At 36.3% G+C, this 16,515-nt stretch overlaps 1 protein-coding gene and 1 pseudogene across 1 annotated transcript in view; one reads left to right on the forward strand and one right to left on the reverse strand.

Annotated features, from left to right (window-relative positions):
• Positions 1–9,110: 9,110 nt before the first annotated feature.
• LOC123239307 lies at positions 9,111–9,578 on the reverse strand (annotated as a pseudogene).
• Positions 9,579–15,430: 5,852 nt separating this feature from the next.
• NEB (nebulin) overlaps positions 15,431–16,515 on the forward strand; it is a 235,194-nt gene continuing 234,109 nt past the window's right edge. Inside the window, exons 1-2 of the mRNA XM_044669878.1 lie at positions 15,431–15,513; positions 16,143–16,228. The gene's annotated coding sequence lies outside the window, so the exon portion shown is untranslated. The remainder of the gene's footprint in view (positions 15,514–16,142; positions 16,229–16,515) is intronic.

Genomic DNA, 16,515 nt, shown 5'->3' on the forward strand with positions numbered 1-16,515 from the left:
GCCCTGAATGCTATTCTGCCTTGGAAATAATACTTAGAATTGTTTCTAAGATGGAAGGTAAGGGCTTAAAAGAGTTATTTTTGACCTTGTGGTTCCCCCAAAGGTCTGCTGTCTAGGCTATAGATTGACAACTACCATGCTAGACTTTTTTTCTATCTGATATTTCACCTTGCCTCTTTCCCCTCTTCTTCAATACAAAGAATGGTATTTTAAGCTAACAGCACAGAAATTGGAGGCAATTAACCCAGAGCCTTAAAACATGGCAACTCTGGATGGCTAATGGAAGATTCTAACAGATCCATTCCCATAGTTCACTATTTTGTCATTTTAAAATTGTGTTGCTCATTGAGACTTCAATTTTCTGAAAGAAATATATAACCCTTCTATTTGGAAGGAAACTTGTTAACTCTTTGATAGTTTTGTTTGTGTCTGTAAATTATAAAGTCATCTTAAGATCTGAGAACTTGTGACATCTATTTATGGAAGAAGGATTAGTTGTGGTGTTACTCAGTGGCGATTAAGTAGTTATGAAGAACTCAAATACTAAAGGAGGATTGATCTGACTCATAGGCAGGCATTTATCATAGCCCATAGAGCTGGAAATCTCATCTAGTCAGAGAAATCATGGGATTTAAAGCTAGAAGTTTCCTGAAAGATCAAGTATAATACCTTTATTTTATATAGGAAGCCACTGAGGTCCTCAAATATTGTCACTCAGATAGAGTAAGTTGCAAATCTTGAATATTCAACCAAATCCTTGGCTTTATCCGGTGCTTTTTTTTCACTAAATGTCCCATCAAAAACCCTGGACTCCCAGTTTATGAACCTTCTTGAATCCCAAGTCCTATATTCCCATTCCACCTTACACTGATCACAACTTTCATCCCTCACCATCACGGTAACTACATGATTTCAAAGCCCAACATTCCTATTCCTCATTTTATTTCTTCCATGAATTTTTCTATAGTGTAAGCAATCTGTATCTTCTTTCACAGTATGACAAACAAGGAATATTTATTATATGGAAATATATGTGCAACTTATACCATATTATCTGCCTTCTTTGGGAAAGGAGCCCAGTAGGAGGGAGGGAACAAAAAAGAATGAGACATGGGTTTTTGAACATAGTTAATATGAGTGTTTCTTTTGTTTAATCATATTTATTCTAATGTACTACACATTTATAACAAAACATGTTATGTTACATATTATATTATATATAATATAAAAATAAACAACATGAAAAAGAATAAACTAGTTAAATTGATAACATAACGAATAAAGAAATTGTAACTAAAAAATTATTTATTAGGTACCTGCTATGTGCCAGGCACTCTGCTAGGCACTAAGCACACAAAGACAACAATGAAACAGTAACTGCCATCAGAAGTTTACATTTTATTGAGAGAAAACAACACATATATAGAGGTCTAAGTACAAAATATATGGAATAATATCCAAGGGAATTCACTAATAATTGGATGATCACAACAGGCTTCCCATAGGAGGTAGTGTCTGAGCTGAGTTTTGAAGGAAGTAGCTAGGTGGAATTGGGCAGCAAGGTGTTGTAATGGATGGTGGGCCTGGAGTTCAAATCTGGCCTCAAAAACTTACTAGCTGTGTAACCCCAGGCAAGTCACTTAACTCTGTTTGCCTCAGTTTCCTTATCTGTAAAATGAGCTGGAGAAGGAAATGGCAAACTAATACAATATTTTTGCTAAGGAAACCCCAAATGGTGTCAGAGACACAACTGAAAACCACTGAACAACAACAAAAGGGATTCTATGGTGTGTTCTAGGGCCAGAGGACAGAATGTGCAAAGGCACAGGGTTGGAATGTTATACACCAGGAATAGCAAATAAGCCAGTTTGGATTTGTGGAAAAAAATAATGTGCAGTAAACCTGAAAAAATAGAGTAAAGCCACATTGTACTGTGTTCCAAAAACAAAACAGAGGTATTTATATTTGATCCTTGAGATAAGAGGGAGCCACTTGTGTGATATGCTTTAGGAATAGCACTCTGGCTTCTGGGTACAGAATGGATTGACTGCAAAGGGAAGAGGCTTGATTAAGATGCTATTACAAAAGTCCAGGCAAGACATGATTAGAGTGAGAATCTCCTCTATTTCCATCTCTTCCTTTTTCGTTCTCTTAAACCTATTCTTAATTCACCTCCAGCATCTCCATCCTTCTCCTAGTTTTCCTAGTCAGTTGTCTGTCTTCACTTTTCTCCCTTCATAATCTTGGCCTGTAGCTGGTACTACAATTCAAGTGTACCCTCTCCTCCTCCCCTCAAGTCCCTTATCTATGTGCTCCATTTCTACATGGACCCAACAAATCTAGATTTCCAATATCATCTGTCTTTTCTCCTCTTCCTCTTGTATTGTTGAATATCACTGGAGGAAATCATTCAGTCATGCTGGTTTTACTACAGATTTATATCTAATCTTAGTTGGCCTCCAACATTTCTGTATGGCAGACCTTTGGGTCTTTCTTGGTTAAATTTCAGTCATGCTCCCAACAGTGGCTATTTCAAGCCTTCTACTCTCTTTTTAAGATCCCATCTCTTTCTTTCTCAGTATATCACTTCACTTCTCATCTAGCTGAGAAAATGAAGCTAGCTGTTAGGAATTCCTTCATTTTCTCTAGTTGTCTACCCCTTTCTGTATTATCACTTTATCTCCTTCTTTGTTCCAGGCTCTGAAGAGCGAGTGAACCTCATTTTGATAAATCCAGTTGTCTATGCCTCTAATCCCATCCCCTCTTGTCTCTTCCAGGTGCTTGTCCCTTCAAGTATTTTTCCTCCAATACCTTTGATTCTCATATTTAATTTTTCATTACTTCCTTTTCTTCTGCCTTAAATCATGCCCATACCTTTCCTTGACCCTGATGTATTTCTTCTCTCCTTCACAATCAGACTCCTTTAGAAAAAAGTCTCCTAGACTCCTGACCTCTACTTCCTTGTCTTGGATTTACTTCTCAACATCTTGCAGTTTGACTTTTCATCCGATATTGTATTTAAATTGTTCATTGTTCTTTCGAAGTTACCAGTAATTTGCTAACTGCTAAATCCAATGACATCTCTTTACCTTCATCCTTTGAACTCTCTATTTTTTTTTTACATTATTGGCCACTCTCAGAAAGAGGGCCAAGTTTAGGAGGAAAGTAAATAAGGTGTTTGGAACTTGATAAGTTTAAGTCACCTTGGGAGAAGCTTTATTGGTAGTTGAAGATAAGGAGCTTCTGTTCTTCATGATTTTATAGCGTTTCCCATCACCCAGCGTTTGGCTGGGAACTAAACTGAAAAGTAGTTGTAGAAAGACCAGTTATGACTTTCATGATTCATTTGCCTGCACCTACTACACCACCAATCTGCTTGCTTACTTTATATGCTGTGTGACTGATGATGGGGAAGCCACTTTTGAGATTGCCTTTTCTTCTGAAAACTCTTCTGGTTCCAGGTGTTTGCATAAATAATGTGAAGATTAGTTAGATAGTTCTCAATCATTTCAAGGCAGTAAAACATTCCTGGGCTACTCATTACTTATTTTAGATTATTAGGAACCATGTGGTACATTTTGATTTCAAGGTAATATAATAGGAGGGTTGGGCAGGAAGGCACAAGGAAATCTAAAATGCCACCTCCTCATCACAGCCTTCTCTCATTAAATGGAAATGATGTGATGGTTCTCCTCCCCCGTGACCAACTCAGACATTTCTCAAAATGAAACTGACAAACGCTGAAGCATGCATTTGCTGTCTGTCAGAATTTGGTGGCCGAGTTCTTGACATAGCACAATTGTTCTGTGTTGTACATCATTTGGGAGCCAATCTATCCTCATCCGTGCATTTAGCAAATATGAACAAATATTCAAAGGATTCGAGATTTTTGTCAACATGAGAAATTCTCTAGACAGAGATATTTTCTACCTAGACTGAAGATACTTGGTAGATAAAATTTTTAAGTTGATGGAGGCATTGAAAAGTTAAATAACTTTGCCCAGATTTTCAGAGCTGGTAAAGATTAGAGGCAGAATTTGAACTTAGGTTCCTGACTCCAAGTTTAGTATCTTATTCACGTTATCATGATGCTACATGTATACATATGTACACACAAATTTACCACACTGAACCAGACCTTCAACATATAGATTAATGCTCTCTTTTTCAAAGTAATCAAATTAGGACTATATGCACTTATTTTAATGGTACTGTTGTTACTCCAAATATTTTTGGAGATCCTTAGGACTTATTTTCAAGAATGAGTTTATAAATAACAAGAAAATCAGAATTATTACTTTATAGTCACCTTTAATAGGCATTGATGAGTTTCTTTTCTTCCTTCTTTCTTTCCTTTTTTCTTTCTTCCTTCCTTTCCTTTCTTTCTCCCTTCCTTCCTTTCCTTTTTTCTTTCTTCCTTCCTTTGATCCTTCCTTCTTTCTCCTCTTCCTTCTTTCTTTCCTTCTTTTTATTTCCTTTCTTTCTTTCTCTTACCTTTCTTTGTTTCTTTCTTTGCTTCTTTGTTTCTTTATTTGTTTGCTTCTTTCTTTTTTTCTTTCTTCCTTTCTTCCTTTCTTTGTTTCTTTCTTTCTCCCTTACCCTATGTCTTAGAATCAATACTATGTATTGGTTCCAATGCAGAAGAACAGTAAGAGCTAGGCAAACTGTTGCTAAGTGGCTTGCCCAGGGTCACACAGATAGGAAGTATTGAGGTCAAATTTGAACACAGGACCTCTAATCTCCTGCCTGGATCTCTATACACTGAGCTGCTTAGTTGACTCTATTAATGTGAGTTTCTAAAAGGCATGAATTCTATGTTTGTTTGTAATCAATGACACAGAGCACTTTAAAGTTTGTCATACTCTTTTTACATAGTATTTCCTTTGAACCTTACTATAACCTTATGAAAGAGATAGTAAAAATATCATAACCATTTTACAGTTGAGAAAACAAATTCAGAGAAGGAAAATGATTTGCCCAGGCTCACACAGCTAGTGAGTGTTGGAAAAAAAAAAAGAACTTGAAGCTACAGCTTCCTAATTTGGTGACTCTCAGTCCCTTAATACAAGCACAACTGAGAGAGAATCAGCACTTCTGGAAATCAGTCAATTGCAGAGGAGGGTCAAAGTCAACGTGAGAGCTAAGTTCTGTTGAATTCTGCTACCACTATCCCAACCCACACATGTGGGAAGTTGTTGTTGGTTTTTAGTCATGTCTGACTCTGTGACCCTATGGACCCTGGGGTTTGCTTGGCAAAGGTACTGGAGTGGTTTGCCACTTCCTTCTCCAGTGATTTAAGGCAAACAGAGGTTACATAACTTGCCCAGGGACACACAGCTGTTAAGCATTTGAGGCCAGAGTTGAACTCTTCCTGCCTCCAGGCCCAAATCTCTAGCCACAGAGCCACCTAACTGCCTCCTGAGCAAATAGAAGTTAAGTGACTTGTCCAAGTTCACACAGTTAGTAAGTGCAATGGAGCATTAATGGTACCATTAAAATAAGTGTATATATTTTTAATATGATTACTTTGGAAAAGACAGCATTTATCTGCATGTCTAAGGTCTGCTTCCTTGTAACAAATTTTTGTGTGTGGATATGTATGTATGTGTATATGAAGCCCCAACATATTTACATATGATAGAGAGTCACGTCTTCAATGCTTTAAAAATGTATCGACATCAGAAATAGTAGTGAAAATCATGAAATTGTTCTTATAGTGGAAATACCATTTTGGGTACTGATTTAAAGGATGAAAATTTTACAAGAATATAATTTTAGCTTTGTTGATTGCACTGTGTAGTAGAAAAGGTGATGGATTTTGAGTCAGAGGACCAGCCAAATATTAACTCTATCAGTAACTCACCTCTCCATGCCTCAATTTTCTCATCTGTAAAATGTGGACTCCTAGGTAGTTTTCCATATTCCTTTTATCTCTAAATCTGTGATCCATTGAAACTGGAAAAGAGACCTATGCCTGAAGTCTAAAAGAAATTAGAAAGGACAAAAAAAAAACCACAACAGCAAATAACTGTAAAATGAGTCAGAGAGCAATTTAACATCCTTTGCCTTTCTTCCTTATTTCATTGTTATTTATTTTTCATGGATCTTCAGAGGGGGAAAGTGGACTGGAGATATGGCAGACATAGAAGGAGAAAGGTAGGGATGGATGAGAAAATGGGAAAGCAATCCTCAAAAATGCAGATATCATGTTCAATATAGATTTTGTTGGTAATTATTGGGGAGGGATATTCCACACTATTGTTAATATTTATTCAGAGCAGCATTCTTGCAATGGTTGAATCTAAGTGATTCTGAATAAATGTCTTTAATGATAATCTGTGTGATATATGCCTACTTTGAAACAAGTAAGAATTTACAATTTGATGTTCAGTTGATTGCATATGAAATGTCAAATATACCAGTAAGAAGAAATTCTCTGGAATGAGATACAGAGAGAGATTGCAAAAGAGAGAGGGAGGAGGGGAAGGAGAGACAGAGACAGAGACAGAGAGAGGGAGAAAGAGAAAGAGAGAGTGAGAGAGAGACAAAGTATATATACTCTTTAACCAAAGTCCCATGGGTAGGTATCTACCCTAATGAGATCAAAGTCAGAAGAGAGGATCTCATAGATAATAGAATATTTATAGTTAATACCTTGTGTATTAGCAAAGAACTTGAAACAAAGAAGATTCCCATGAACTAATAGAGGCTAAATAATTTTGTAATCAATGTAATACCGTAAGATGGATATGAAGAATTCTGAGAAGCATAGGAAGACTTATGCATATACCTTTAGACTTAGTTGATGTGTTAATTTATTTTATTGAACTTCTTCCCCTCCCCTGCCCCCTTTTCTTTTATTCTTTGTTATAAGGAATGGCTCTTGGGGTAGGGGAAGTAGAGTGAGAAATTTGGAAATAAAAGGCATCTAAAAACTAAAATTAGTGATAGAAATACATTTTTGAAACACCAAATACTACTTTTTTGCTAAGCCAGTTTCCTTCAACCGATATTTCATTTTTTACAAATTTATTTTATTGATGTCTTTTGACTTTATAATTTCCTTTCCTTATTGAACTCTCCCTTATGACAAAGAAAATAAGGGTAAACATTCAATACAGAGTCCATATATGATAATGTATATAGTATTCTGTCCTAGGAGTCTAATGCCTCCAATCAATGAGGGTGGAAGCATATTTCATTACCATTTCTCCTTATTTTTCATTGGTTTTCCCATCGGTCAGAGTTCAATTTCCTTCCAAGCCCATCTGGGACAGTATTATCCTGGCAGAAAGGCATGCTGCTGCCATTACTACTGTCATGGAAATCAGTAGCATGTGCTGCCCCCAGCTTCTGGTTCCTCTTCTGTGACAGCTTCAGAGGAGAAAGATCTGGATGTGTTGCCTTCTTTAAGTTGCTCCATATCATTACCACTGTTGATACACTCAGCCTGCCATCTTTGCCAATATTAATCAAATGGCAAGAAAGTGGGTATCCTATAAAGATCCTGTGGTCTGTCTAAGTGCACAAATACATGCACACATATGTATGTATGGATGTATATTTGACAGATGTTTGTGTGTATGTATATATGAACCAGATCCTAGACAAGTCACCTAACTTTTCTGTGCTTCAGTTTCCTTATCTGAAAAAATGAGAGGTTTAGTCTCAAAGGGTGCTAACTTCTCTTCCAGTTCTAAATCAATGCCTTCTATGAATTTCCTTTCTCAATGTATGTTGGCACCTTCTTGGCAACTTAGGATCTTGGAGAATTGCCCAAGGCACTGAAAAGTTGTCATTTACCCAGGTTCACCCAGTCCACATGTGTCAGAAGCAGGGCTTTGAACCTAGGTCTTCTAGATTCCAATGCCAAATTTCTTTTCACTGTGCTTAGGAAAGTATTAATGAAGAATCACTACAGAATTGTTGCTTTGAGCATTTGTGTATGAATTGGGGATACAGCAGAGGTTCAATAAGAAAACAGGTGCTATATCATTGTTTTTTTTTTTCCAAACGAGAAGGCATGTATTGACTGGGGACATCTGCTTTAGTATTCCTTTATCCCTCTAGAGAGAGTAATTCCAGACTGGGGTTCCTATATTTCAGTTATCCTCTTTGTATTTTTACAAGGTTGTTCTTGAGGTTTAGATTGAGAGGATTAAGGCGGAGATGACTCAAGAGGGAGAGCCTGCCATCTTTCCATTTCCATGCACCTCATTCACAACTCTCCATTGAACCTTCCTTTCCACTTTAAATCTTCATCCATTCCTGCGTTATGATCTCCAACATACTATAGCATGGTTTTGTTTTTTGGCCACATTCCTTAGGGTCTGTTTTAGAGTCTTTTTTTTTCATTTAATTTATTTTTAATTTCTCTAATAAGTATTTCTACTCCTCCATAAAAATACATTGCAAATGGATTTCTTATCTGCTGATACTGAAACTATAATACATATTATTTAATTATTGGAACTATTTACAGCACAATGGAGAATGCCTTTTTAAATAAAGAAAAAAAAGCAATTCAATAGGGAAAATGTCAAAACAGAAGGTCCTTTTACCAAGACAATTATATATCTATACCAACAGTTACACTAAAAATGCTAATTTCCTTTTTTTTAAACCCTTAACTTCTGTGTTTTGGCTTATAGGTGGAAGAGTGGTAAGGGTGGGCAATGGGGGTCAAGTGACTTGCCCAGGGTCACACAGCTGGGACGTGTCTAAGGCCAGATTTGAAACTAGGACCTCCCGTCTCTAGGCCTGACTCTCAATCCACTGAGCTACCCAGCTGCCCCCAAAACGCTAATTTCTGAACAAGCACAAGATTAAAAAGTCATGATAAAAGTTAGCCAAGTTTTATCCAGAAATGTGATATATATATATGTGTGTGTGTATATCCTGACAGTTTATTATTACTATTATTATTTTTGAAGCAAATCATAGTTTGCCAAGATTCAGAAGGCAAGAGCCTAACGTGTAAGTTTCAGTTTTGTCCAACTAGTCTTCTTGCTCAGAAGAATCTGATGACCTGTACCACTTTGTAAGAGAGCACACTGTCACCAATGTTTTTTATTGTTAATTAATCCAACAAGACAGCAATATTCTCGTCTTTACGATGCAAGGCCTGGCGAGAAGCCTCCCACAAATCTGCTGGACATCACTATATTCTGTTTGATAAATTCTGTTGACTCTTTGATTATGGTATTGGTTTCAGGTGCAGCTTTATTTGCTCTTCTTTTAATTTGCCTTTTTGCTTTGTTTATATCTTTTTCAGCCCTCTTCCAGTCAACTTGCACATAGCCACTATGACTGGCAATCTTCAGGAGAAGAAAGCTACCACTCACTGCAGTTGATGCAAGTTTTCCAACTTTCTGGAACAAAAATCCTGCACACCATCCAGTCACTCCACCCATTACAATCTGAGTAGCTACAGAATATTTCTCTACAATAGGTCCAGAGCTGTGGCCAAAAACATGGTTCCACTAGTGGTGTCTTCTTGCATACTCTGTTAAATCCAGTACTTCATGAGAGTCATCATCATTGTCATGTTCTATGGGACAGGGGTTCCTGGTCGCCATGGTCCTGCCAGTAGCCTGTTGTCAAAAAGACCCCCAGGATCCCTGCTGCTAGGATCCCCATTTAGAGAGCTGCTCTCCCCACCACTCTAGGGGTCACTCTCTTGTTTGGAGTCTTAATATTTCTGTACAACTGTCTTTTGGAACATACATTGATTGAAAGGCAGTGATTGAAAGAAGAGAATAAGAGTACACTATTAACTATATTTCCTCCTTTTCCTATTTACAAAGTGAAGTAATATTGCACTCTGTGCTCAAGTGGCCTTCAGTCAGAACATGCAATCTCACTCTCTTACAAAAATAAATAATATGGAGATAGGTCTTGAGTGAGAATACATGTATAACCCAGTAGAATTGTTGTCAACTCCAGGAAGGGGGAGGGAAAAGGGGAAGACCAACATGAATCTTGTACCCTTGGAAAACTTGTGTGTAAATGTGGTACAGGAATAAAATAAAGGAAAACATTTTTTAAAAAGAATATGCAATCTCATCAGGTATATAAATAATCATGCACTTGGCAGCTATTGGAAAAAAAAGCAAAATGTCTTTGTTATTGAGATATTTAAAATTTTTTATCTGTCACCATATTATTCAGTGAAGAAAGTTTGGTGATAGTTGCATCGAAATATTTGTTGATATTCCAATAAAAAGACATAACTCTCATCTGAATCACTTTATAGTTTTTGACTCTCTTGATCCCTTACTCCTCCTCCTGGGTTGTTCCTTAACCCTAGTTATTCTTTTTCTTGTTCAACCACTCAGTCAGAAATATAGACAACCAAGGAAAACAGCTCATTAAAATTTGGAAAGTAAGATGCTCTTTTCAGGGATCTTAAATTCAGAATTTAAAAATATATTTAAAAAAACACTCCTCAGTCTTCTCTTTTGGATCATCATCTGTGTCCTTTCCCCTAACTATGGATATCTCCCAAGCCTTTCTCCTGGTTCCTCTTCTCTTTATTCTCTATATTCTCTCACTTGGTAATCTTATCAGCTCTTTCTTGGTGAGCCCATCTGTTCCGGTTTCCATTATCATCCCTTTGTAGATGATTCCTCAATACAAATTTCTAACTCTAATTTCCTGAGACTCCAGGCCCACATCACCAACTGTTTGTTGGAAATCTCTGTCTAGATGTCCTTAGGCAACTCAAATTCAACATGTTCAAAAAAAACCTCATCATATCTCTCTACCACATACTCCAATAAAATTCCATACCACGTCTAAACTTCTCTGTTCAGGTAATGAATGCTATTACTGTTAAGTTTATGTTAAAATTTTCCTTGACCCCTTCTTCTCCTTTATCCATCATATCCAATAAATTGCCAAGGCTTAACAATTCTACCTCCATGCAATCTTTGAATATGTTCCCTTGTTTCCATTTACTTAGTTCAGGCTCTCTTCATCTCTTGCCTAGACTGTTCCAATAGTACCCACTGAACTGATTCCATCCTTTGTACATATGCCAAAACAAAGTTTGAAAAAAGATTACATTTGACCATATAACCCTTGTCCTAGCTCTACTGAAGAAAAGTCAGTGGCTCCCTGTTATCTCTAGGATAAAATATAAAATTTTTTTCATCATATGATTCAGAGGACAGTGTAAACTTAACATTTAAAGACTTATGATCTGGCTCCAGTCTATCTTTCCAGACATCTCATATTCCTCCCTTCATGCACTCCAGACTTAAGCTAAACTAACCTCCTTTCTATTCCCTGCATATTATGTTTCATCTGCCATCTTTTTGCTCTTTGCAAAAGACAGGTTGTCCCCAGTGCCTAGAATGTACTCTCTCACCATCACCTCCAGCTTTTAGAATCCCTAGCTCCTTTGCAGACTCAACTCATATTCTCCTTCCTACAGGAGGCTTTTACTGATCACTAGAATTGTTAGTGCCCTCTCTCCTCATTATCTTATGTAGTCTCTGCTTTCATGTTGTATCTCCCTAGTAGACTATAATGTTCTTCAGTGAAGAGATTGTTTTTCATTTTGTTACTGTAACTCTACCAAAAAATACAGTGCCTTGAACATAGTAGGTGCTATTGTAGGTGGATTAGATTTAGTTGAGCTGGGTTGGGTTGGATCATCTTGGTTCATTCTCACTGCTGTGCCTTGAACATGGGTGGATTAGATTTGGTTGAGCTGGGTTGGGTTGGATCATCTTGGTTCATTCTCACTGGATATATTAGATTAGTGGCTGGCTGCCTTAAGCTTCAAGTCATTTTAAGGTTGGTGGGGTTCGATTGCTGACAATTTTCAAACTGTCTTAGAGCTGGAAAGACTCTATCTCATCCAACCTTTCTATTTATTTAATTTTATAAATCAGGGAATAGCAACATTCTTCCAGGGTCAGTGAATCATAGAGCAGAACTATCTTTATAGAATCACAATTGCGGGTGATCCAAAAGGCAATTGAGGTCTGATATCTAAATATACAAACAGAACTTTGTCAAATATATAAGAATATAAGTCATTCCCCAATTTATTAATGGTTGAAAGATATGAACAGACATTTTAGATGAATAAATCAAAACTATATACAATTATGTGAAAAATACTCTAAATTGTTATTGATTAGAGAAATTCAATAAAAACAGCTCTGAAATATCATCTGAAATCTATCAGATTGGCTAAAATGATAAAAGGGAAAATGACAAATGTTAGAAGGAATGTGGAAAAATGGAACACTAATAAACAGTTAGTGGAACTGTGAACTGATCCAACTATTTTTTGCCATTGTTGTTTTTTGTTTTAAAATAGAATCACTACTGTGTATTGGTTCTAAGGCAGAAGAGAGGTAAGGGCTAGGCAATGGGGGTTAAGTGACTTGCCTGGGGTCACACAACTAGGAAGTGTCGGAGGTCAAATTTGAACCCAGGACCTCCCATCTTTGGACCTGGCTCTCAATCCACTGAGCTGTCCCTAATCCAACTATTTTGGAGAAAAACCTAGAATTATGCTCATAGAGTTATAAAATTGTGTATACTTTTTGATCTAGTAATACCATTATTAGGTTTATTTCCTAAGGTGATAAGAGAAAAAGGGAAATGAACCTTTATGTTCTAAAATATTTATAGCGGCTTGCTTTGTGATGGCAGGATGTCCATCAATTGGACAGTGACTAAACAAGTTATGGCATGTGATTGTGATGGAATACTACTATGCCAATAAAGATGACAAGTAGGTTAATTTTGGAAAAACATGGGAAGACCTACATGAGGAGTGAAAAACAAGCAGAACCAAGGGAACATTATATACAGCAACAAAAATATAATTTAAAAATTGACTTGTGTATTTCTATATCCAGAGAAAGAACTAATAAATTTTAGAAATAAGTTAGGACATAAATTTATATATACATATATCTTTTTTTGTCAAATGATATTTTCTCTAATGGGGGAGGGAAGAGAGGGAGGGAATTTACTGGGAATTTTAATATAACAAACCACTAATAAATAAATAAATAGATAGATAAATAAATGAATGAATGAATGAATGAATGAACGAATAAACAAACAAACAAACAAACAAACAAATAAATAAATAAATGAATAAGTAAGTGTGTTTTTTTGGAGATAATAGAGAGTTGCCTAGTGGATTAAAAGTTTTGATCAGTTGTTTAGAGTCATATCCAACTCCTCATGATTCTTTTTTGGGGGTTTTCTTGCTAGACACTGGAGTGTTTTGCCATTTCCTTCTCTAGCTCATTTAAAAATGAGGAAACTTGGGCTGACAGGGTTAAGTGACTTGGCTAGGATCACACAGCTAGTAAGTGTCTGAGGACTGATTTGAACTCAGGAAAATGAATCTTCCTGAATCCAAGCTCAGTGGCACTCTATCCACTGTGCATAAAACAGTATATTATCACAGATGACATGTGCAAAAGAAATAGTATAAAATATGCCATGAAGGAAATATAAGACTAGGAAAGTGACTGATTAGTCACATTAAAAGAACAAAAGAAAACAAATGGATAGCCCAAACACTGCAATGGTAAGCTACAAAATATTAAAAGACATTAAGGCCTTCAGTGAAATGGGGAAATCTATGAAGGATTTATAAGAGAACATGGGCATGGAACAACTAGGGGCATTGGATAGGAATAAGTATTTATTAAGTACCTGTGTATCAGTTACCGTACTGTGCTATAAATGTTAACTCATTTGATTTCAAAATAAAAAGGTATGGCTCTCTGCCTTTGGAAGGGAGCAACATGGATGGGCTTATCAAAGTAGTCAGAAAGCTGAAAGCTATTAAACTCATTATGAGCTTTTTTTTTTACTTTATACTTTACTTTTACTTTATAGATTTTTAGATCCTTGAAAATAGTTATCATATCCTCTGCTTTTTTCAGGCTAACATCTCCAGTTACTCCAAAATACTTTTATATCTCTAGGCCTTTTCTCAATATCCATCGGAACTGATGCAGAGTGAAAGGAGCAGAACCGAGAGAACCTTATACACAGAGACTGATACACTATGGTACAATCCAAGGTAATGGACTTCTGTACCAGCAATGCAATGATCCAGGATAATTTTGAGGGATTTATGAGAAAGAACATTATCCACATCCAGTGAAAGAACTGTGGGAGTAGAAACACAGAAGAAAAACAACTGCTTGATCACATGGGTCGATGGGGATATGATTGGGGTAGACTGTAAACAATCACCCTAGTGTAAATACTAATAATATGGAAATAGGTCTTGACCAATAACACATGTAAAACGGAGTGGAATTGCTCATTGGTTACAGGAGGGAGATGGGAGAAGGGGAGGGAAAGAACATGAATCATCTAACCATGGAAAAATATTCTAAATTAATTAATTAGGTAAACTTTTTTCAATTCAATCCAATATCCATCAGACTTCCAAGTTCTATGCTACCACCAAATGCTAAAGTAATAGCCACAATATTACAGAAATCTAACTTCTTACAAAGTATATACATTTTTTTCTTACCCTCCAAGATAAGAATTCTTAAACTTTTACATGTTGTGGGCCCCTTTGGAAGTCTGGTAAAGGGTAAGGATCCATTTTCAGAATAATGTTTTAAATACATGAAATAAAACATATAGGATTATGATGAGACAAGTTATATTGAAGTACAGCTAGATTTTTTTAAATTCAAACACTGTACATTAAACACATCTACTCTCAGAAATATTTCTAGATTTAATGCTATGTAACTGAAGTTACTACTGTACCTCATGCTTTTTAAATTTATATCATGATCATTTACACTCATATGCACGTAGTTTTATAAATATGTGTAAGAGAGATCTGAGGATTGGCATCATAGTTTCTTTTTTTTTTGTATCCCTTTCTTTTTCTTTCTTGTAACTAGTACTATGCTTAGCCTAAAGTAAAGCATGAACTCTTCCCAGTATTAACTCATCTTTTAAATTCGTCTGCTTCTTTACTCCTTTTGGCAAATTGTTTTAAGGTTTTCAGGTCTTGTTCCATTCTTCTTCTCTCTGGAGTCACAGTAACCTATTCAGCTTGGAAAACCATGAGCTGGCAAAGTACATGTAGAATTTTCCAAGTATAATATCACCTTAACATTTAGATGGTTTGGTCAAACTTTCAGTATAACATTGTTTTATGACTGTTGCTGAAGAAGAGTTCCATGAACAGTGGTTTGACTCCAAACTTGATTCCCCTGGCCCTAGAAGTGAGCTAAAATCCTAATGAGTTTTAGCTAACTGTGAGCAAAAGTTATAAGCTTCTTTCTCGGAGTAGAATTGTTGAACAGGTGGCCTTCAAAAGGATCACTCAGTATATTTAGCTTCTGAAACTTGAGCAACTCGAAACCCGATTGGCTGTTCTTGCCATCTGATAATTCGGGAGCTGGTGCATCTGGGTTGCTCTTGCCTGGGGTTCTCAGGAGGGAAGAGTTGGAGAGGCGTTGCTGCTTAGGAAATTTATTTTATGTATTAATGGTAAGGTTGACTTCTTTATTTGGGGGCGAGATTATTCTAGCATGGGAAATTGTGAAGCTTCTCATGAGGTCTTTTACAAAACTTGGTGTTAAAACTGGGGAAAATGAATGAAAAAGATGGGAAATTGGAGTCTCTGGCATCTCTTGCTACTTATTTATGTCCCATATTCAGCGCTTTTAGTTAGAATTAGGGTCCTTACTAACCAATTTGTTCATTCTTTGATGATATTAGTACCCTCGTCCAAGAAAATCTTTTTTTTTTTTTGCCTTCCATATTTCTCCAAATGTATTTGTACTAAAACGGGGACCATGTTGTATGTTCCTATATTTAACCTGCTCTACTGGGCTCCATTTGCCTCAGAAGGAATGACTGTTTTGCTAGCTAAACAAAACCAACCAATGGTTTAGGAGTATTGGCTTACATGGCAAATATCTTTGCCTCAAGGAACAGCTGTTCCAAAGTGTCATCTCCCACCATCAAACTTCAGACTCTGTACACTAACATCAAACCAGGGAGTTCAAATCTGACAGGGAAAACCTTTTATTAGTCACTGAATTAGGAATTTATAACAAAGATCCCTCCTCTGTGTATTTTAAAACCCATATTGTGTGGATTTTGATATTTTCCAGGTTTGAACAAGATTTGCAGGAAAAAACGAGAGAGTACCCATTCAAGCCAATGGTGTGTGGGGAGAGACTAACCCCAGTACCTTGAGGTCATTGTTTATTTTTAAATTTTATTTAGAAACATAATTTTCTATGTGTGACAACTTTGAGTGTTCAATCAAGGACTTTTCTTCTAATTTATTCAGCACAATTCATGCTATACAATAAGAATACCACAATGTTTTCTTGTACTTTCAGTTAATTTCAACTTTTTCCTAAAAATCACAATGAATTTTTCTTTTCTTGTCTATATTAAATGGAAATGCTTTTGATCCAAGTTGGTAGAAATGTCAACATTGTGCTTCCCATTTTCTCTCTAACTTGATCCCCTTGTGAA

This window comes from Gracilinanus agilis, chromosome 3 (genome assembly GCF_016433145.1).
Source record: "Gracilinanus agilis isolate LMUSP501 chromosome 3, AgileGrace, whole genome shotgun sequence".
Lineage (NCBI taxonomy): Eukaryota > Metazoa > Chordata > Mammalia > Didelphimorphia > Didelphidae > Gracilinanus > Gracilinanus agilis.